The sequence below is a fragment of the Plecotus auritus genome (assembly GCF_963455305.1).
Source record: "Plecotus auritus genome assembly, chromosome: 3".
Taxonomy (NCBI): Eukaryota; Metazoa; Chordata; class Mammalia; order Chiroptera; family Vespertilionidae; genus Plecotus; species Plecotus auritus.
The window spans coordinates 3,735,310-3,759,892 of record NC_137772.1 but is presented as its reverse complement, the minus strand read 5'-3'; positions in this window follow the sequence as shown (position 1 = coordinate 3,759,892).

Below are 24,583 nucleotides of genomic sequence, written 5' to 3'. Positions count from 1 at the left end.
AGAAGTTTAAGTTTAAAAAATTTGGCTCTCAAAAGAAATTTCAATCGTTGTACTGTTGATGTTTGGCTCTGTTGACTAAGGAGTTTGCCGACCACTGGTCTAAGAGAAAAGCCAGGGAATTTCCCCCTGTGCTAATCCTTGGGCCCTGAGTTTCCTACCTGATCTTCCTTCTTTTCTCCATTTTTTTAGAGCTTGTTTTGTGTATAATGAGTTGCCGGGACTGACCGGCAGACCCTGAACGACAGATGAATGATTACTCTGAAACATTTCTGTGGAAGAGAGGCTAAGGGACGACTTGGCTATAGCCACCTTGTTCGCCTGCCTCCTTAGGCTTTTATTGTAACAACAGCTTGAACTAAAATGAACTATTAGATACTCTCAGCAGGGTACGCATCCTTGAGAAAACACATGTGTCCTTCAAGCAAGGACATGTCTACGTAAACACCTGGGGGCTCAGACCCTGCCTGGAAAAGTCAAGGCAGAGGCAGGCGCACCTTCAGCCAACCCCTGTCCCATGCCTCCCCACAATGGGTGTGACCTTTAGTCACCCTTAGAAGAATAAATAGGGAAAATCATGTCTATTCTTTCTTCTCAGAGCACAGTCTTACGGCATGATTTTAAAATGGTGCTGTTTCAAAGGCATACCTGGAAAAATTCACATTAATAGTGATTTTACAACACATTCTGATCCCCAAGTTAAAACTATTAATGAAGAGCCTTCATGAAAAATTACTATTGAAAATCTATACATAGAAAATTCTGCCAAATATCACTCTTATGATTAAACACATGCTAACATATGTAGTAACTCCATATGTTCATGTATTTCCAATTATCTAAAATTTATTTGAAGCACAAAACACTGTTGGCAGACCACTCCAAAATGATTATTCTTTCTCATATTTTTGATGGGAAAAGAGAAGACCATATGATATGAGAAATCCTTCATATTATCGACCTAAACTAGGTTATTTCTTCCACAGCTTGCTCAGTTTCTGATTGTCATTATCATCAGACCACGCCAACATGTTATGAAGGTGGAAATCACCCAGAGGTCCACCCTTCGGGAATCAACATGCTAAACAGTGGGCTAAGACCCATAAAGAACTACTTGCATTCCAGATGAGAGAATAATTTTAATCCATGTTATTCTTACTTAGGAGTTTATCACATCACAAAAGCAATAGATGTTGAAAACCAAAGGAGGATTGGTCACAAGAATACAAATGTCCTGAATAATGAAAAGAACAGGTCATTGTAAAGGCTTTGGTGCTGAGTATAAGAAGTCTGAAAGGGTATAATATGTCTAATGATCACATTTTGTGTTGTATTTACTTGAGGCCAAGATTTTGAATGTAAAATAGCTGTCAATCTGGTGGTTCTTTCTAATTATCTGGATTTTGACTTCCTATAAGTGTGGTCTCAAATTTAACATCAATTTTGGTACACAGTACACAATACACAAAAATACACTGAGATGCTAAAGAGGAAACTAAGAATGGAAATGGGAAGGAATACTAATAAAAGAGCTCAAATATTTTCTAAATATATGTCTTAGACAGCCGTGGGCAAACTACGGCCCGCGGGCCGGATCCGGCCCTTTTGGCTGTTCTATCCGGCCCGCGGAGCCAAAAGAGAGGAGGGTTCTCTTGCTCTCCCCTCCACTCCTTTACTTTGAATTTATATTAGTTCACACAAACACTCCATCCATGCTTTTGTTCCGGCCCTCCGGTCCAGTTTAAGAACCCATTTTGGCCCTCGAGTCAAAAAGTTTGCCCACCCATGTCTTAGAATCTAACTTTTGGTGAGGATTGTGTATACTTTGGGATAAAGTTGAGCAATGCACAGGGCCATTCTCATGGTATCTCACCATCTATTTGCAGTCACATATCCAAGGGTGGGGAAAATTCTGCTCTTAAGACATTTTGGTATTAAATGATGTGAGCTTTTATGCAGTAGTTTGACACTTCAGGATCACCAAAAGCGGTAATTTAAGCAAAATGCAGGGGTCTTTCATTCTAGATACAAAGAAGTAGTAGCAATGATTGTTTTTGGGTAATGTTGACATCCTGCAAATCTAAACAGCCATAAAGGGCCCCAGTTTACATACTAACTCACTGAGAAGCTGTCCCATCTAATGACTTAATTAACTTAATAAACATTACCCAGTTTCTTGTAGTAATGCCTCCGGTGAATTCTTTCTCCAAATGTCTTGATTGCCTAGGGAGTTCCTAACAACATCAAACATTACCTCCTGTCTGAAGCCTTTCCTGACACATTCCCATAAAGTTTCCTGCTTTCTCCATGGTACTCTCATCATTTATTACATATATTTAGATAAGGGGTTTCCCATTGGAGGTGATTTTGTCCCCCAAGAAACATTTGTCAAATTGTGGAGACATATTGGTTGCCAAAACTGAGGGAGTGTTACTAGAAACTAGCAGGTAGAGACCAGAGATGCTACTTAACATCTTACAACTCACAGGAAAACTCAAGACACATATAGCCTACAAGACCGAATCATGATGAAATAGAAAATCTGAACAGACAAATAACGAGTAAGGAGACTGAATCAATAATCAAAAACTTCCCATAAAGAAAGTCCAGGACCAGATGGTTTCACTGGTGAATTCTACTAAACATTTAAAGAATTTTCATCAATCCTTCTCAAACTCTTCCACAAAACTGAAGAGTAAGGGACTAACTCATTTTCTGAGGAAAATATACTAAACAAGTGAAGAACACTGTATGAAGAGAAAACCACAGGCCCAAATCCCTGATAACTACAGATGTGAAAATTCTCAATAAACACTAGAGCACCGCCCTCAAAGCACATTAAAAAGATCATAAACCATGATCGAAAGAGTTCATCCCTGGGATGCCAGATGGTTTCACATATGTAAATCAACAAATGTGATAGAACACATCAACAGAATGAAAGAAGAATATACTACATACACAACAGAATCATTATGAAAATATCACATAATCATTTCATCCTTCAAATATCTGGTAGTTATCCATATTAAAAATCATCGTTTGAGAGATATCCTGGATCACTAGCTTTTAATTATTAAACATTTCATTGCAATTAACTAGCACATATTCTTTGAAAAGCCATATTTTAATCAATAATTTATGAAGTCTAACTAAATGAATGAATGCTATGTTGAATAAATGATTCCTTAAACCTGATATAATATCAAGTTTTTTGGAACTTACCTAATTAACTTTTTTATCTTTACATCATTACCATTTATCTACTTGGTTATCCACTAGAGCCAGGGGTGGGCAAACTTTTTGACTCGAGGGCCACAATGGGTTCTTAAACTGGACCGGAGGGCCGGAACAAAAGCATGGATGGAGTGTTTGTGTGAACGAATATAAATTCAAAGTAAAGGAGCGGAGGGGAGAGCAAGAGAACCGGATAGAACAGCCGAATGGGCCGGATCCGGCCCGCGGGCCGTAGTTTGCCCACGGCTGCACTAGACACTCATTGAAGGCAAGAATTAGATCTTATTCAGCTTTCCAGATTCACTGAGTTATTTAACTGAGTATCTTCCTGAACATTATTATTAATATACTAGAGGTCCAGTGCACGAATTTGTGTGGCCTGCAGGGATTGGGCCAAAACCGGCAGTCCAATGCTGCCTGCCACTCCTGCCTACTGCTCCCACTCATCCTGGCCCCACTGTGCCTGCCATGGGCTCGCACCCAATCAGTCCTGATTGGGGAAGGCTCGCGCCCCTGCAGTGGCGCTCACCAGCTGTGAGCCCTGTGTCTGGCGCCCGTCCTGAGAGGAATGGGGGGGGGGGGGGCGGTACACGATAGACCCTCTGGGCAGGCGATGAGATGCCCTTGCTGGCCCAGGATCCAGATCTGTCCCACTGACATTTGCGCCAGTTTTCTGGAGCCACCTGGCGGCTGCTTTTATATAGTTTCCTCCTTGCGGAGTGTCTAGAGAGGGGAAGTGGGCATGGTGGCCAAGGCTGACTTCTAGGAGGCTGGCGGTGCTGTCGGGATTGTGCCAGTGGTGCTGGTCTGTCGGTGCCTGGCCCGTTCTCCAGAGATTGTACCTGTAGGACTACTGAGGGAGGGAGTGGCTGCTGCCAGGCTGGTGGGCTGCCAGGATGGGTGGGTTAGCTGAGTGGCACTCACTCTGTGGGAGCACACTGACCACCAGGGGGCAGCTCCTGCATTGATTGTCTGCCCCCTGGTGGTCAGTGCACGTCATAGTGACCAGTTGACATTGCTTAGGCTTTTATATATATAGATGTGGAATTTAATGTAATTGCATTATAGCTTATTTTCATGATGAAATTAAAATTTGACAATAATGGGTTGAAGTTTAGGATATTTTACTGTTTTACTTTATCTGTGTTTTCTATATATTCTTGAATTCCCTTCAATAATTTAGCAATAGAAATGAAATAAGGTAACATTTGATTTGGAGTGAAAGAGGAGAAAATATAGCATTCACCAAGTGACCAAACTTAACATCCCAAATAGCTAACATTTTGGACAGAAAAAGAATAGGGAGAGCTGTTTTTTCTAGCCTTTTTCTTTTGCTATCCCACCCCTTAGGGAAACTCTTACAAGATCAGGTTGATTTGAAGCACTTATGAAAATAAGTATTTCATAAACTCATGATAATAATTCCAATAATGTTGCCCATTTAGATGGCACCCACTGCACCTTAAAGATAATTTATATTTAATTTTGTTTGGTGTAACCTTGATCACTTCTTAATTATATGATTAAACCCCTGAAATTATGACATTAGGAAGATTTAGCAAGTTACAAGGACTGAGGATTTGGGCTTCATTTACAAAATGAGCGAAGCATCATTATTGAAACAAATATTCATTTAGATGACTGTCTTTATTTCAAGTCTGGAAGCAATGGAGCTCTGCCCATCCCACGCATGTGAGGAACCCTCTTTTGCACAATTATGTAATCATGCTGTGTGGGCAGCTATGAGGTTTAGTACCTTCGCTCACTCGTTCCTCGTCTGCACCAGAATCTAATCAGAATGCATAGCAGTAACCATCGGTCACTAAGCCCACTTCTGTACTTGCTTGTCCTGCCCCAGGCAGAGCTGTCTGCACTTTGTGTTGGAAGTCACGTTGCCCTCATGCTCTTTAGAAGTAACCATGCCTTCCTATTTTTCTACCAATGACTCCTGCAAGCCACAGAGTTTAAAAGAGAAGCTCAACAGGTTTTATTTTTTCATTTTTAAATTACTTTTCTATCTTTACCCAAAGATATAGGTATTGATTTGAGAGAGAGAGAGAAAGAGAGAGAGAGAGAGAGAGGGAGAGAGAGGGAGAGAGAGAAATCCATTGGTTGCCTCCCATACCTGCGTGTTCTGCAGGATGGAACTAGCATCCTAGGTATGTGTCTTGACTGGGAATCGAACCCGCAACCTTTTTGGTATATGGAACTATGCTCCAACCCACTTAGCCACCTGCCAAAGCAAAACTCAATAGGTTTTAAGCCTTTTCTTCCATTTTTGGTGGTAACTCCATTTGGCGGTCTCTTCAGCTTCAGAAAGTCCAGTGCAGGCAATGCCAGCCTTGATGTTGATATTATAATAGACTTTCCTGGGGTTTTCTGTGCGACAGTACACATGAGGGCATGCCGCCCTGCTCCCTTTAGCCATTTCAGGAGCCTGGAGTGTCCCCGGGGAGATGTCAGAACAATCAGCACCTCCTTCAGGAAGAGAGGAAGTGCCAGCCCAGTGGAAATGCTTAATTACCTGAAGTCGAGGCTGAAATAATAAACCTCCTTCTGACAAGCCACCCAGGGCCGCACGGAGACACGGGAATATTCTCACAGGGGCAGTGAATGCCAGGGGACAAGTGCTAAGGAGGATTCTGTTAAGAATTTTGTTCCCCAAGAAGGAAGAGGACAATGTGGTCATGCAAAATAAATTAAGCATCAGCGAGAAAGTTTCCCTGACCTAATGCATTGCTGGAAATCTGCAGACCTTGGCCCCTGAGTCAGAGCGCAGGCTTGTCACCATCCCACTGTGCATATACGTGAAAAATGAGAAGAAGGCATTCGGCCTCAAGGCTCACGTAGAAATCCCACTGTGGGGGGACCCCCAAGCTCAAGTTCAGAGTTAAACAAAAACCTGCCGGCATCAGCAGTGCCACAATTGCGGGAAATGGGGAGCTTGGTTTTTCATGCCTGTGGAAAACTAAGGATTTACATTCATTGTTTTCTCTCCTTGCCAAGGAGAGCTCTGTATGTGAGAGAATCCGGGGGCTGGGCTGCGGCCGGGAAGGTCGACCCTTAGTTCAACTGTGCTCAGAGTTAGATCAACTGTGGCTCTTCCTTTGGACTTTCTGAGTCAGAGGTTGGGTGAGAACCTGTGAACTGCTCACCTCTGTCATCCCAGCAAAGGACAGTCTTCCCTCCCAGGGCCATCTGCCCATGCTTCCTATTATAATGGTCTCCTCCTCTTCTGAAAGTCTTCTTCCCTCCCAGGGTATTTGAAGAACTTGATCATATACGTGAAAAATGAGAAGAAGGCATTCGGCCTCAAGGCTCTCGTAGAAATTTTGCCTACATGTCCATCCTACCAATCTTTGGATTTCAGACTCAAGATGGTAATTGCAGCTCTGACCTCATTTCCAGCCTGCCCACAGCCCACCTGCCCACCTGCCCTCTGGATTTCCGACTCGCCAGCCCCCCAATTGCCATGAACTCCATGCCACAGGCTAAAGCCTTCCCCACAAGGATGTGAGTCACAGGCCCTGCGCTCTGGACACCCCTCCAAGCAGCTCTGCTAGTACAGGTCCCTTCACCCTGTCATGAGTCAGTGTGGGGCACTGAGGTCCGGCTGCTGGAAGGCCCGGGAGGAGGGGCGTCCTTGCAGGGCTGAGCAACCTTCTCCCGGGGGACAGTGCCATGTCTGTTCCAGGGCTGCCTGTTGTGTCCACAGCAGGACAGTTAGTGTGAGCAGAACCACCCCCGGACAGGAGCCTCAGAGGGTGCCCTTACCCACGGATACTCAGAGACCTCTTCCACTCGAGACAGACCACAGACAAAGGGATCCTGGGAGCAGTCCTGGTGACCAGCCCCTGTGGCAGTGTCCCAGCTGATGGGCAAGGGGGCTCGAGCCTGAATGTGGAGCATGAGATATGATTTGAAGAAAGTTAAGTCGGTAAATTTAGCCAAAAGAAGGACCTGGAGCCTCCACAGACACACTTCTGAAGGTGACTTGGTGGATCAGAGACCATCTGCAGGGTGATTAAATTTATTTTAAATCCTTGTTCTGGAAATCATATTCTCTCTCTCTCCCGCCCCCCTCTCTCTACCTCTCAGAGACCTAGAGATAATCAGCAACCCCTGAGGCAGCAGAAGGCAGTCCATGGGACCTGACTACTGGTCAGGTTAATGATAACATCTTGACCTCAGTTATGTTTCAGGTGGAATGACTCCCTGCCTGCTTTCCCATGAGATGGGACAGAAGGATACTGGAACAGACCCCAGAGCTGCCCTCAAGACCAGAACAAATGATTCATTACCCTAACCTCACATCTGACAGATCAGCTCCCAGCAGGACCCGAACCCCTAACCCACAGTGTCTTGTGATTTTGCCCTGGATAACCTGTAACCTACAGGCCGTCAAAGAGTTCGGGCTTTTGAACATTAGCTTCCCGTTCTCCTGGGTGGAGCCATTCATCAGTAAAATGGCCAATATTTCTTCACTGCAGTTCTTGGTCTTGGTGTTGGGCTCTGCCAGCGCCTCATCCATCGAGTCACCCCCAGAGGAAAGCCATCCTCATCCAGGAACACTGGGATTGAATGGAGACAGGCTAGCTCCACAGAAAAACCATAACATTTTAAGACCTTCCCAGTTCCAACAACTGACTTCCTCTGAGTTCTTACAACTGCAATCAGAGTCTCTTAGTTACTACCTTTGGGGAGATGCTTCAGTCCTTTGCCCCTGCCTGTCTGAGTGACCGAACACAAGGACTTCGGGGCCCTTCAGGGGAGGGAGGTTCCTGGGGGCTTTGCAGGTAGAACCAGGCTTTCCTGCCACTGAAGGGCCTTTTAAGACAGGAAGTGGGGCTGTGGACCATGGTAAAGAGAATTACTTAGAAATAAATCAGAGGCTATGGAAGGACTTTAAGTGATGGGTTAATATGACCAAATCGTGTTTTTAAAACATTGTCCAGGCTACTGAGATAGGATCTGGGCAGGATGGAAGTGGGAAGGCCACGCCTAGGCCAGTGGTCAGTGGGGGATATTGTGTCCTGGATGTGAGAGGTGCCAGGAAAATCATGTGATGTTTTCTGGCTCTGCTCCCCAATATACCCCAGAGAAGCAGATAAACTTAGAAAGAGACCTTTGCCTGGTGTTTCAAGAAAAGGTGGTTTGATTGTCTGTTGTGTGTTTTCTTTTTCTGTCTCTTTTTACTTGGGTGCATAAAATTGGATTTGTCATGCATTTTTATTTTTTAATATAAATGTATTGATTTCAGAGAGCAAAGGAGAGAAGAGAAGGAGAGAGGAAACATTATTGATGAGAGAGAATCATCAATCAGCTACCTCCTGCATTCCCAACACTGGGGATGGAGCCCACAACCCAGGCATGTGCCCTGATCAGGAATCAAACCATGACCACCTGGTTCATAGATTGCCACTCAACCATTGAGCCATGCCGGCCGAGAAGGATTTATCATATTTTTTATGACCCACTCTCAATATTGATATTTGTAAGGCCCTCCCTCTCTACCTCCCTCCTTCCTTTTTCTTCTTTCCTTCCTTCTAATATAATGTAATTAATTAGCACCTACAAATCTCTGCTGTGCAAATCGAGCTAAAATGATGACAGGGATCTGCATCTCACGTGGGGTTCCTCTGGCCCCATCCAATCGCTCTGCCTCCAGGCCACCTGAGGAGCCATCACCCGAACCCCTTGCATTCGTACTTGTGTAGCTTTATGGTACATGGACATAGATACTGCTCACAGGGACAGTTGAAGCATCGCCTGTTTTTCCCTTTTACTTGAGTATGAGATTGCTGAGAGCCATCCCTGGAGTCCCAGGTCACCAGTGGGTTTGTTGTGTGTGCTGCACATTTTCGGTGTGGGTGGACCATGGTTCCTTCACCCACTCTCCTGTGGAAGCACATGGGATTGGTGCAGGTGTGAGCTTTGTGCACAGTTTGTATCTGTTTCTCTGCCACTCCATGGGATACAGCTAACAGGCTGGCATTCCTCATTTTTTCCGAAAAGGGAGATGACATGAACTTTCTTTACACATGTGCTTCCCATACGGGCTTTAAAAACACTTATTTCAATCTAAGTGATCCATCTTTCCACATTGACTATTACTCCTTTATCACATAGTCTCTGTTTGCATAACACCAAAGGGACAAGCTGTTTTGCTAATTTAAGCTATGGGTTAACTCTGTGGAAAAAAATAAAGGACACCAGTTATTTGCATTAGCCAGTCAAGCGAGTGCAAGCAGAGCGTGTGGAAGGCCCACAGATCCTCGGCAAGCAGGCTGGGTGGTTTTCTCTAACTTGCAGATAAGACAGTAAAATGTATCCCTAACACTAACACTCCACTGTTGGTCAGAGCAGAGGTAGTATCCCCCTCGCAGGCAGCCCAAGCCTCAATCAAGGATGAACAGAAGGGGAATCTAATGAACCAAACAAACTGATAATCAAAAATAGACCCAGAGACTGTTGAACCTCAGAAGGAAGGCAGGGGAGGGTGGGTGGGAAGAGAGAAACCAATGAACTTGTATGCATATGGACACAGCCGTGGATACAGACATTGGGGTGATAAGGGTCTGGGGAGGGGTGGGGGTGGCGGGAGCAGGCTGGAAGAGGTTAATGGGGCGGGGGGAGGAGGACCTATGTAATACTTTCAACAATAGAGATTAAAGGAAAACAAAACAAAACAGATGCACAGAAGGTGCAGAGAGGAATGCCACCTGTCTCAGGACACTGAGCGGTGGCCCGGCCATGGCTGTGCAGGCAGGGTTTCTCCTCCGTCACGCCTCCTCAAGGTCTTACACAGTAGATCGCCTGTAGCTTCCCTGGCCCGGCTGTACCTGTAGCAGATGCTGGCCAGCCCAGGTGCACAAGGGCTGCCCAGGAGGGACAGGAAGACTGCCAGGCTTTCAACCACTCAGCGCCTTCTAGTCTTGCAGACTTGACTAACCTTCTGCCAGGGGCGCTGCACGAAGGAACACACGCTAGTGAAGACGGTGATGCTTTGGCCTGGTCACTACAGGGTGGTGGTTTGGAGGAGGTGCTTCCCGGGTCAGAATAAGCTCTATTGATTCCAGATGGCTTTATACCTGATGTCTCTAGAATTTCTCTCTCAACCAAGTGTGAGCATCATATTTAGTTTCTTAGTCTCAACTCTTCATTTCCTGTCATCTCCCTGGAAATTGGGCATTTGTCTCTTTCCTTACAGAGTAGATAGTATTCGTTCCATCCATTCATTCAGGAATTCTGCATTGAGTTAGAATCATGTGCCAGATAATTCTAACTAGATCCCAGAGATTGAGCACTGGGAAAAAGTGAAACTTGGCCTTAAGAGTTTTAATGAATCATGGGGTGATGTGTGATGAAGATTACAACCAGGAGAACCTGGAGGTCGCTGAGCCATTCTGGGCATCTGGTGGGAGAGAAAATGCATTTCTTATTGCTGCTTCTCCTTCCGTGTCTCCTGGCCCCACTCCCATTCAGGCACAGTATCCCCACTGACCACTGCCCAGGCGTGGCCTTCCCACTTCCATCCTGCCTGGGCTAGTCACTTCTTTCCTCAGTAGCCTAGAAAATGTTTTGAAAACACGAATTGGGTCATGCTAATCCATCACTTAGAATCCTTCCATAGCTTCACTTAGTTCTAATTAAATCTCTTTGCTATGGTCCCCAGTCCCCTGCCCTGCCGGCCACTCTCTGTCTCTGACTTCACTCCCCTCCTGCTGTTTCTAGTGAGTCTGCCATGACTCAGCCAGGGCTCTGGTCAATTTCCCCAGCATGTGGGCCTCCAGCTCTTGGTTTTCCTGGTGACTCTCTGGCTGGAATTCCCCTTGTTTCTGATTAAAATGTTCTCATACTCAGACCTCAGCCTAGGAGACATCTCCTCCCAGAGTCTCTGCCCTCTTGTGTCTTTCTAGAATCTACAAAAACTCTATTTTGTTTGTTTACTTCGTTTTTCTCTGCCAGCAGACTGTAATCTCCACAAGGATAAGAACCATTTCTCCTGTTATAGACCAGAGCCTAACTTAGTGCCTGGTACATTGTAGACCCTAAATGCACTTTTGCTGAATAAATAAATGGATGGTGTTATAGACACTTTTTAAAAAAATCAAATAAATATTTGTTAGAAAGATTAATTCCATAGGTAAGGGAAGAAAACTAAATTGGAAAAATGTTAAATAACATTTAAAGAAACTCTGTTCACTTCCGTGTTAGACACAGTTCTCCCGAGAAACAGAACCAACAGACTATACATGTGTGTATAAAATAACTGGCTCGTGCAGTTATGGAGCTGACAAGTCCCGAGATTTTCATTATGAGTTGGCAAACTGGAGACTCAGGAAAACCTATGGCTTAGTTTTAGTTCAAGTCCAAAGGCCTGAGACCCAGGAGGGTTTATGGTGCCATTTCAGCCCGAAGGCCAGGAAGCTCAGTCCCTGAGGAGAGCTGAAGTGTCAGCGTGAGTCCAAAGTGATGTCCAGTTCAAAGGCAGTTAGGCAGGAGGAATTCCCTCTTACCAGAATCCTCTCTGTTCTGTTCAGGCTTTCAACTGATTAAATGAGGCACACCCTCCTCAGGAAGGGCAATCTGCTTTACTCAGCCTACCAATTCCCCGTTAATCTCATGCAGAAACAACTCTCAGACACACCTAGGATGATGTCGGACCACGTGACTGGGCACAACATGGTCCAGTCTACTTGACAAATAACATTAACCATCACAGTCTTCCATTGACATCACAATTTTGTGTCCAGTTGAACGCGGGTTCCTGGTGCAGGGAGCTACGGAGTACACTGTGTGTGATTCAGTAGGACCTGGGGACTCAGTGAGTCCTTCTTGAGCTAGGATTCTGCACTACAGGTGATTAGATATAACCAGAGGCAAAGCAAGAACCCAGAACTTCAAAGTCGTCATCATCAAGTCACAGAAGAGAGGAAATGGAATCTGTAATGCTTCTTTACAACAATAGTTGTCATTGGTATTGAATAAATGCCCTCTACTGACTGTGCGCCAAATACGGTGCTAAGCGCTTTATCTATAGCAATTCATTTAATCATCATGATACTCATTTAATCATCAGTTCTCCATTTCTCCAATCACAGGTGAAACATAACCTCATATTTAGAGCATACTCAGGACCCTAGAATTTTGTTGGGTCATATTTTTTTTCTATGCAAATGTATGCATATAACAATCCCGGATTAAGTATGAATTTTATGCAAAGATAGTTTTATATTTATGACTTCCCTCTGCTTTCATTATTTTTGATGGTAAAAATTCATCAGTTGGAATGACTAACGCAGGTCACCTATCTGTAGCTTAGGACACTTAAATGGTGATTTGATGAATATAAAATAGGTCTAATCCAGTTGTGTAGAAAACAAACAGGGAAATAAGAAGACCTAGCCACAAATTACTCAGGTTCCAAGCCTTAACTGGGGAAAAACTGAGGAGTTACTTGGGGCACTTTAATAAGGTTTGCCATTAGCTAAAACTGATTCCACTGTTCTCTCTACTTCTAGACTTTTAGTTTTGTGAGTGGAGAGGGATTAATCTTGTGAACCTGGCTAAGCAATCAGGAGTTCTGTGTTCACCCATACTTGTCTTTGAGGACACTTGAACGTGAATAACAGTCCTCTGTGCACATTGCTTCAAGTACATGAGGCCATGGGCTTGATGGAGCTGGAGCCAGTCAACCTGTGAGTGGCAAAATGCAGCAGGATGCCAATATTTCCTTCAGCCCAGCCCGTGCATTGAGCAGGACACATCCAAACACTGTCCCCATCCACCTGTGCCTGCTCTTTTCCTCTTTATGATTTCTCCAAGAATTAACTCCTACTCTGTAGGTTGTTTTAATAATACTTCTCAATAGTCCCCACGGCTCAAGAGTTCATGGGTATACACTCACTTGGTTGTTTTAAAATAGTTCCTAGGGATGACTGCTTACTCTAAAAAACATTCCTCCCACATAATGATATATAATTACAATGATAGACTTGCATTTGGGCACTGTCTGTGCAAAAATATATCAGATACATTAACACAGATATACAAATAATGCACATTAGCTGAATGGGCAGCTGTGAAGTGTGTTTCTCAGCAGATATTTCTTAATAGCCCAGATTCCCATCTGCCCAGCACAGTTGCCTAGAAGCTGCTCAGATGCCTAAAAAACAAAACGAAACACCATCTTTTTCTTTCCTTAAGCATATCTTTTGTATTAAATATACATAGGTAGTCTACTCGGATAAAATTGATGCTTTCTCCAAATTGTCTGCTTTCTTGAGCAGAGTAAAGACTATGGGAGCTAAGGAAGGGAGAGCAATGCTGATTTTTTTAAATGTGAGTTTTCACTTATAAACCTCGGATGAGTAGAGGTTTGCTTGACCCACGTCCGAGGCTCTATTCCTAGAGGTGCTCCGATCCTCTGCCTGCTGTTGACACACAGACTAAAACCTTGTCCAATCGGTTCAGAAATGACAGGCCCGCATCCTAGGATGAGCTACGGGGTCCCACGGTGACATCGTGAAGATGCTCATAGGGGACAGCCCTGAGGGACAGGCGTTGACTGCTGGCACAGCCCACAGTCCTTTATCTTCAGGAGGAAAAGTTCGAGCAGCATGCAATGCGATTCACTGCTGTGCTTATCCGGGTGCTCGGCGGAGCTCAAGGACAATAATTCACTTTGGGGTGAATCCCAGCCACCCTCAAATCCTGCAGAGTGTTGAAATACACGCTTTCTGCTAAGATTTGCCTTTCATCTTCAGGCCCATCATCTTTGTTCAGTGGCTCTGTAAAAATATAAACACGGTGGCCGAGGGCTAGGACTCAGCATGGCTCCCCAGCGAGATCTTTTCTCCACTGCCCCCGGAAGTGTCCTACAAATCTCTCCCCCTTAAGAAACTGATGGAGTTGAACCTGTCAGGAACCGCTTGCTGCTATGCTTGGCACTTCCCCAAGTTGTGCTGGGAGGACCTTGAACGTGGCTCTGTTATTTTAGGTTGAAATATTTCAGCTCTGCCATGGAATGGCACAAAACAGCCGGGGGAGTAGGGAGTGGGGTGTGTAGATGTTTTGGAAGAGAAAGATGAAGCCTTATCTTCTGCAATGTGTCACTGGCTAAGATTTTTAACTTAAAGGTACAAGTTCAAGTTCACACCAGACTAGACTTCTTTAAATTATGACGTATGGATGTTTAGAAAATGCAGAGAGCTTATAGAAATAAAATTCCTTTTTTAAAAAGAAATCTCATGGGTTTTGAGGTTAAAAATATCATGTTTCTGGTTTTTCCCATCATGTGCATTATTCCCACACTTCTTCCCAGGTCATTAAAAGAGGTATGTTATAAAAATAAAAGTCAGTTCCTTCATTACATGATAAAGGCATCTTTTCAATGTTTGCTCAATTTATTCTTTATACAAAGTTGTATTTATAAGAAAATGATTATCTCAAGTGACTGCTGAGTTTCTTTCCATCTTTAGTTCTCAAGAGTTATAAGTTCTTGAAAAGCCACGTGGAGGTCTTTTCATAGTAAACAGGGATCCCAACTCTATCCCAATATCTAACCCATTGGGACATCTAGGACTTCAGCTAAGAATATTCTGGAAACTAAGGTTCAGGAAACTGAAAATTAACAAAGTGCAATTCATTTGAAATGCTGTGAGCTAGTTGACCCCTGGTAGCCTCACAGGACCCAGCAAATATTAAAAATACAAGGATGAATGAAGTATTAAAACAGAGAGCTCAGGGAAATTCTGGAGGAAGCTTAGCACAGAATGAATTAAAATCAAGGAGTACAATCAACGACCAAGTTTAGCATATCAGGACAACTCCTAGAAAAAAATACTTCAAATGGAAGGATCATTTCATGTTCAAATGTATCTTAAGCTTGTTTTTTCAAGTGGCAAACGGCCAGCATGCCTTGCAGCAAATTGAAGGTGGATACTAATTGCAGTTACAGTTGGGCGGTTTTCTGCCACCCTCCGTTTCCCCTCCTGAGACAGATCTGGACTGCACACAGCACCTACATTAGAAACTTGGTTCCTGCCAAGTAATGTGTGGGCTTTCTACAGCGTGCCTGAATCTCATAACTTGGCAGCAACGTGTAGGTGTGTATAAGTACGCACACACATTATTCTCTTAAAAAAATACATACTTAAAATCCACAGTTTTATGTTATCTATCTTACAGTATGGAGTTCTCAAGAAACCGATGTGCTCATTGAAAACAGCCCCATTCACATCGCATTCCATTGTCACTCCTAGCTTAGCGCTTCCAGCCTTGGACCCTGGCTTGGAGCAAAGTCTGATCCCACTGGACTAAGTTTTGCTCAAAAGGAGCTTCCTCATGTTTCTTCACATCTTGTAGAGAACAAGGAACCGAGAAGGACACTGGTTGCTCAGAAGTCTTCAAAGCAACCCCGCATTGGCAGCACCCAGGAAAGTGCTGCTTTGTGGATCTGCATGGGCCTCGTCATGCCTCATCACCATTCAAGTGCAGCTACTGCTTCTGCGTCCCCGTTCCTGGCACCTGCACAAAGTCGGCTGCAGAGGAGGGGGAGGAGCTAGTGCTGCCCTGGGGAGGAGGAACTTAAGCTGCAGTCAGAACAAAGGATATGAGAAGTGGGGGTTCTGAGGAGCCTGTCACTAAACCCCCAAGTCCCAAAGATGACAGGTAGTGAGGCCCTGATTAAGTGGGGACCCCTAAGGCCAACAGGGAATAGGCATACAAATACATCTTTGCGTTCAGGTAGAGCTGACTTTTAATTCAGGCGTTGGTACTTCACTATCGCCAACTTTTCCATGTTTCTTTCTAGTCCTTTCTTCCTCCTTCCATAAAACTTCTCAGGTACCAAGTTACGTGAGTAGTCAAAACAAGATTTGATCTCTCTGTCAATGAATTGGTGATCCCTGGAACCTGATGAAGAATTGAGATGTGTATTGAGTGGATGCTCACATAGCTTACGGTGAACTGGTGGATTCATTCCCCATAATAGCCCAGTGACACAGGTCCCATTACCCCGTTTTCCCAATGACAACATAGAGAGTAAGATGATTAAGTAACCAGCCCCCAGACATATTCCCCAAATAGTGTGGTTCCGACCCTCAATCTTTCTTCTCCTCCTTCCATCACGGAACACTCAGACAGAATGCCCAAGCCAGCTGAATTGCACCTGAATTCCTGTTTGCCTTTGGGACGCCACCTGGCAGCTCTCAAATCTACTGCGATCACAGAATGACTGTGTGTTCACTACGTGGTATTTACAAACCCTGGAAGTAGTCGAAAATAACCAAAGCTAGGGAGATAGCTCATCAAAATGTCAATGTCTGGGTCCTCTTGAATACCTCCTTTACCGTTCACAGACTATCAATTAAGCCCCCATTGGGCATCCACATAGTTGAGGTGAAAGCCCACCAGCTTGGGAATATGGAAGCAATCTATTTAGAAAGATGTAGCTTCCAAGAAGAAAATGCTCACAATTTGCCTTGCCTGTGGCCACTTTTTGATCATTCTTGGGAGAAAGTGTCTGCTAGAAAGAGAGAGAACAGACCTGACCCTTACATGGGAGTGGAACTCTGAGGTGGTTTAGGATCAACTCAATCTTTCCTGACAGGCACCATCTGAAGGGCCTGCCTGGCTAAGCGACTGTCGCTGACCTGCGCTCTTCAGAGGCCCTGGGTAGTGGCGTCCATTGCTTCTCCTGCCCTGGCAAGGAAATCCACTGGAGGGTCTCCAAGGTGTTTTCTCTCCAAGAGCTATGGGCCAGATCTATGCTTCCTACTAGACAAGATGCCAGTACAGCACTTCTGGGCTCAGCGGAAGCTTTAAAATATCACTCCCTGGTTCTAAAAACGTCCACGTGCTAGAATTATCTGATGACTAAGAAGCTTGTCTCCGTGTCAAAGGGGAGGTTCATTTCCCATAAGTAAACTCTCAGTGGGCAGGAGGGCATCGTTTATAATCCCATAGTTAAACACACAACATTGAATAGATGTCTTGGGAGTTTCTGTTTAACTGAAAATAAAGATGTTTCCTTTCATCTGATAAGTGTTAGGAGTTTTCTATAAACCTGTGCCTCTGGTCGCACCCTCCTTCCCTTTTCCCTTGTTTATTACTGCCCTGGAGTTTTCATGTCCTGCGCCTCTGTCTTTCCTCAAGACCCCTTCCCATTCTCTTCCATGAAGTTCGCCTCCAATAAGACTATCCTTTGGGGTCCATCATCTCTGTTTCTCCTCTTGTCCTTGGCCATCAGAAGCTGCATGCTGCCAGGCCAGGAGCGCTGGATCCGGGAGGAGCAGGGTTGGAATGACTTGCTCTTAGCTGCATGAATGTGGATACGTAGCCTCCATATACACCTGAGATTCCTGCATCCGTAAAATGGGATAGCACTTACCTCGGATGTGTCTTATGGAAACCAAATGAGATGACATATAAAAACTATTTACCATGGAACCCTCCCATCTGGTGCTCAATCCATTTTCTCTGTAGACCTACCAAGAAGAAAACTTGTTCAGTTCTCTGATTTGACTTGATGTGAAAAGTAACACAAATTGGGTTTGTTACTTGTCTCATACCCAAAGTGTTCTTATTTCCCACCTCTTCCATCTGTACACAAAAATACACATCAAGAAAAAGTGCAAATTTTGAAACACACAATTTTTGGCCTTGTGTAAAACTTGTCTGCCTTCTTTTCCCAACCCATAAGTAATTTTTAAAGTAAGATTGAAACTAAATTGAAGACTCTAAGAATTCAAGTTAAATAAAATATTTTGTGGATTAACATATTGATTCAATGGACTTCTCTCCCTCTGCCCCCACTCCAAATTTAACAATAAAGTCTTGGGGGAAAGAGCCTATACTTGAGAGAGTATCTGGGGGAAAAAAGGTACCATTGCATGCTCTACGTGCTTGGAATGAATAATTGAACCAAATGAGAAGGAAATTACTTACAAACAACCCTTTGAGGATCATAATTTACAGAAGTAGAAAGTAAGGGTGAAGAGGTTAAGTAACTTGCCTGAGGCCATGCGATTAGTAGTCTGTCAAAGTAAGTTGTTGAGGCAGGTTTAGAATCCATTTCTGTCTGGCTCTAAAGTTAATGTTCCTTCTATAAATCACATTGTTCAGCAATTTCCCATTGGATTTTCAAGGCCTGCTTCTTCAAGATCACAGAACTGAAATTTAAAGTAAAAGCATATAAACCAAATATTCTTAATTTATAATAAACTGTAAATATTCTCAGAAATGTTCATTTTTAAAATGTCAATACTTTAGGGAAGTTTCTTAACTAAGGACAGTTTTTCTCCCTACGGGGCACTTGATGGTGTCTGGAGACAATTTTTTGATAGGCTGAGAGTGCGTGTGTGTGTGTGTGTGTGTGTGTGTGTGTGTGGTGGGGGGTGGGTGTTGTTGCTGGCATCTGGTTGATAGAAGTTACTGATATTGTTAAGCACCTTATAGTGTACTGGGTGGTGACCTCCAGGGAAGAAGTATCCACCCTGTGATGTCAATATTGCTAAAACTGAAACACCCTAATCCTTGGGCTTTTGCTTCGTGGCTAATGAAATAATCTGACTTATCTTCCCTTCGAGGACAACTTTTATACATTGATGACACATAAGTTAACATTTTCATGCCCCTGAAAGGATAGTGAAGACTTATGGGACCAAAATCTGGACAAAAGCAACATTCCAGAGAGGTAAGGCCAAGCTGGTGGACTTTCACCTCAACTATATGGATGCCCAATGGGGGCTTAATTGATAGTCTGTGAACGGTAAAGGAGGTATTCAAGAGGACCCAGACATTGACATTTTGATGAGCTATCTCCCTAGCTTTAGTTATGTTCGACTACTTCCAGGGTTTGTAAATACCACGTAGTGAACACACAGTCATTCTGTGATCGCAGTAGATTTGAGAGCTGCCAGGTGGCGTCCCAAAGGCAAACAGGAATTCAGGTGCGATTCAGCTGGCTTGGGCGTTCTGTTTGAGTGTTCCGTGATGGAAGGAGGAGAAGAAAGATTGAGGGTCGGAACCACACTATTTGGGGAATATGTCTGGGGGCTCGTTACTCAGCTTGATAACTGGTTTTGCCCTGAGGCCACATACTCATCAGAAGGAACAGTTATCAAGCTGAGTTCCAGTGCGGGTGATGTTTCAGGAAGAAGGGAACACATCCCAGGGATTGCTCAACACAGAGAACCCGCTGGCATCCTCTTTCAATGGAACCTTGGAGCCAAAGGCGCTGCACCCAGAAATGCTCTGAGCTAGAAGTGAATCAGCCTTTGTTCAGACTTGCAGGCCGCATTCGCATCTTCTTGAGCTTCAACTTTTATTTACTACCCGATGAGTGGTGCGCGGAGGTGCTTGGCAAGAGCTTATGAAATTCTCTCTTCAATCTGGAACAGTGACATTAGGCCTCAAAGTTTCTTAGAAATAATTTTTCAACCACAGTGAGCTTTGCACCATCGGACATAACCTGGCAGTAAGTCAACAAATCCCCACGATAAGATGATCTGAACATAACAGAGAACAGAAACTCCACATGGTGGGATAACCAGACGCAGACGGTGAAATGACTGTGCTCCCTCTGGGTGGTGGACATTCCGACCAGTCACCAGTGTCTGCTCTGTCCCGCTTCCTGCACCTCGTGGTCTCTTGAAATTCGGAACAGCCCCATGACCTCTCTGTCACCTCTTGATGGTGCAGTTTCGGCTGCCGTTGTATCCAGAAACTGCAGGCGCAGTTCCATTTTATGCTAAAAAGCACCTGAAGCGATTACACTTTCACGTCAATGTGCAGTACCCTGTGGCCCGGTCACAAAGCGGGGGGACTCCACGAGTGGAAGGAGCCCTTGTCCTTAGGTCGCCAGATGTTTAATTCCAGGATGTCGCGCTCTGACTCAAGCTCGTCTGTCTGCAGGACATCACCTCACCAGCCCCCGTGGCTCTCCTCACAAGCCTGGATGTGCCTGGATTACCCGTGACAACGGTCCAGCTGCCAATTTAATGTGCCACCGAGATCATCATGTGTGCTTCTTGTCCCCTCAAACAGCCCATGGCTTTCTGATGAAGGAGACTGCTCCTGGTCCAGGCTGTTTATCCTGTAAGTCCTGGCCCGGGGCACAGCTCCCAGAAGCCAATGTACACCACGGGCCGGGGTGGGGGTGAGGCAACAAACTGCAAAAGGGGGCAGAGACCACCAGCCCCACACAGGCTGAGCTCTGACGCAGGTAGAAGCAGCTTCACCTGAACCCTGACCTTCCCACCACGTGCAGACTCACGCTCGCCTTCTCGGTCTCATGTCACCTCGTGTTGCTCCTGGGATCATGCAACAGGACACTGCTCCAAGGCTTTCTCCGGAAAACAGAGCTAGCAGGAGTCATGAGCCATTGCACATGCAAGTGTGGAAGAGGTTAGAGGGAGGAGCCATTCACTGAGGCCAGGTTCAGAGGTTGTGGCATTTAATGCCCTGGGTAAGGATGCTGGCCTTGGGGTTGCACCCTGTGAGTCAGGGAACAGCCCTGACATGTGGTACAATATCAAGAATCACTAGCCGGCTCTTCATGGCCATGTTCCCTCCACTGGAGCATCCTGGAGGGTAGTGGGTCAGAGAGACGGTGCCTTTGGTAAATCTGCTCAGCGAGAGAGGACGCAGGAAACAACCCTTTGCTGCTCCGCCAATGGCTGTGCAAGGTGCACAGTTGCCTTCTGTCCCCACACCAATCATTTGCAACCTCATGTGACTCTCTTTCCAAGCGATTATTCTATAGTTCCTTTTCACTTCATTTGCATGTCTTTCCTTTATTGAAATTACTGTCTTGACTTTGCTGGAGAATCATTGTAAGTCCTCCCATTCCTCCATCTTCGGTTTGGACAAGTGACGTGGAAATCTGCCCCCAGAGCCACATGCACAGCATGTCTGTGCTACTCCAGTGCTGCAGAGAAAACGTGTCTACTGTCTTCCAGAACAAACAAAGGAAGAAATGAGTGAGTGTGGTAAAACATATTTTAACTTATGAATGAGAAACGTTGCAAATACTTTGAAGTTAAAGAGAACAGACTGAATATGTTACTTGCCAGGTCTCATTTAAACAGTTAGTTCATACCTAGAGGACCGTCCAAGTTACCGCTGACCTTGGCAATGTGACAAGAGCAACATTTTCCTAAGGATGAAATGTTCTTGTAAAACATCCACGGGGAATCTGACGTGGCCTCACTTTGCTTTCATCACTAACCATGTACCTCTGCCTAATTCTCTTCCTCCGCCAAGAAGCAGGGAGTCTTTTAAGATAAAGGTAGGAGAAATGTCATCTCTAAAACGCCGAGTCTTGGATTACCGCTGGACTTAATAGAGTCATCATGGAAACAATCTTCCAAGAATGTGCATGCATTTGGCTTCTCCTGGGGGTGAATGGCAGCAAAAGACCATAAATCGAGAACAGAGAAAGACGCAGGATTCCTAGCCCAGTCCACTGGGAGCAATTCTTTGGTTTGTTTGTGGTTTTTTATTTGAATGTCAGGGATCTCACAGACCTGTCTGTGTTCACAAGAACAGATTTCATAAAGTTAAATGAATGAATGGTTGAATCCATTAATGAATGAATGAATAGATGAATAAATGGGAATACCATATAAAAGATAAATTTTTTTTCGGTGCTATGATTTTTCCCTCTTTTTAGATTATGTTTTAAGTATAGGGGGTTGAAATGTAATATTTTAAGAGAATTTATGGCGATCTTAGGTTGTAGTCACATTCTAAAATATTATTTTCTAGCAAAATAAAAACAGAAATGTTATGATCTCCATAGATTTCTCTTCAGGTAAAAATTAACTTGAAATTCAAAAGAATCACATGTCTCTCATCAGTGAGTTGATGCCTCTGGATCCTTGCTGAAGGAACCACTTCTAGTAAATAGTTAAAATGTTTTCTCGTGCTTTGCTTGAACTAGAGGTGACTATTATCACTGTCATCTTACAAATAAGGGAACAGAGGCACACAGAAGATGTCACCTTTCCTAGGTCACACAACTCAAACATGGCAGAGCCATGTGCTAGCTTGAACCCAGCCAGTCTGGCTCCGGAGCCTGAATTCTGCTCTTAACTGGTTTCATTTAGTTAGCTCTTAGCTCATGCCTGGCTAAGACTGGCTCTATATGAAATTAGACAGTTACGGAAATTATCTCACTCATTCGTTGATTTGCTGATGGATTATGGAGGGACCTTCTGAAACCATGAAATGAAGTTGGTCTTTTGAATTTTGTGACATCACCAACCTCATCACATCACTGCCACCTTAACATGCCTTAATTCAACTAAGGCATATGAAGTTGAATTAGTTATTTTGGTGGCCACAACCCACCACTGACTAATATTGATTCAGAGATGGTTATGAGGATGAAATGACAATGACTTCTAAGGAATTCGTTTAGTATCTAACAAACAGGACATATTCAACAACTAGTAATTTTATTGTTACCTAAATGTCACAATTTGAAATTTGATTCAATCCGACCCATGAAGTACCATGCTGATACTTCATGGGCAATTCTGTGAGTAATCTGAACAATACAATAAGTAAGCTTGGACTAGTAGTCATATATCAAGCTCTACACTTAACAAGGGCATGAAGTACATTCTTTGGAGCGATAAGAAGCTCCAAATTTACACAAGGTCACAAAAGAAGTCTCTAAAAATTCCAAAGAATCAACATCAGACAACCTATGATGCAAAGCATAATGCTACAAAATTAGAAATCAATAACAAAGGGATAGCTAAAATAGTCCCAGATGTTTGCAAAGGAAAAACAGACTACTAAATTACCCTTGGGTTAAAAAGGCAGTTGCAATGTAAATTATAAGAAACACAAAGGTGAATGACAATGAGTCCCACACATATTAAAATTTATATGCAAAAGCTAAAGCAACACTTGGAAGAAAATTTAGAGCTTTGAGTGTGTATGTGTGTGTGTGTGTGTATGTGTTCACATATTAGAGAGCAAAATATATTGAAGACAAATGAACTAAGGTTCCACCCAAAAATTTAGACAATGAGCAGTGAAATAAGGAAAAAGAAAGGAAGGAAACAGCAAAGAAAAAGAAAGCAATGAAATGGAATACAATGAATGATAGAACTCAATCTTGGTTTTCTGAAAAGAATGCAATAGGCTACATCTGAATAAGACAGATTAAGGAATAACTGCAAAGTTCAACAATATATAGAATAAAATACAGCTATAACTAGAGATAAAACAAATGTTAAAATAATACTTGGAAATTCAGCTGGGATTTACCAAACAGCTTCCACATTGCCAGATCCAGTGGTCTCTCTTCAGTCCTCTCCCATGTGACGTCATGATGACTGCATTTGATGGTCATGTTCTCCTTCTTCAAGTGACCACCCTTTGGTTTCTGACACTGCTTTTCCTTGGTTCTCTTTGAACCTTTTTACCCAAGTGTAACTGTATGCACTTATTTTGTGAGTAAAGTAGCATTTTATAACAATGCTGGAAATACGGTATTTCATAAATTGTGTCTGGGTAATTGACACACTCTAAAGAATACTTAATTGCATCCCTAGCTTACTTTTAGGTCAAAATAAAATTCCAGATGCCCCTAACAGTTAAGTATATAAAAAAACAAAACCATGAAATTTTAGAAAAAAATATAGAGAATGGTTTTTCATATCTGAATGGGGAAATCTACTTCAGAATGTCACAAAACTTCTATGGTTTTATAGGACATATTTTTGTATTTAATACATGGTAATTTTTAAATTCCTGAATAAAACCACAAATAAAGTTGGAAGCTAACAGAAGACTGAGATAAATATTTGCAAGAGTTATTACATAGGGTTAATTTCCTTAATATATAAAGATATCTGACAAATCAATAAGTAAACAGTCAGCATATTATTTGTAAGTGATTAAAATATGAAGATACAGAAAAGACTACAAACTATATTTAATCTCACTCAAATGTTCAGAAAGCACTTCCGGAGATAATGATTGAAGCATTATTATTGGATTTTTAAAAGTAGTTTCTCATTGATTGACTCTAGTTTGAAAAACACTGAGCTAAAATGGTCTAAGATCCACTAATCTCAGAAGTTCTGTGTGACTATCTTTGTCTGTGATCCACCTGTTTGACTATGCCATCTTCCTACGTGCCCTACAAACATCCCCCCCACACTACTGTGATCATATAAGCTGTCCTCTTCATTCCTTTAACCAAGAAGCTAGAGGTGGCAAAGTGGAAAATAGTCCTGTAGTATTGGAATTGGGACTCATTCCAATCCACGCTCTCCAAATTTGCGGCTTTGATTACATTCTTCAAGACTAAAAAAACTGTGGC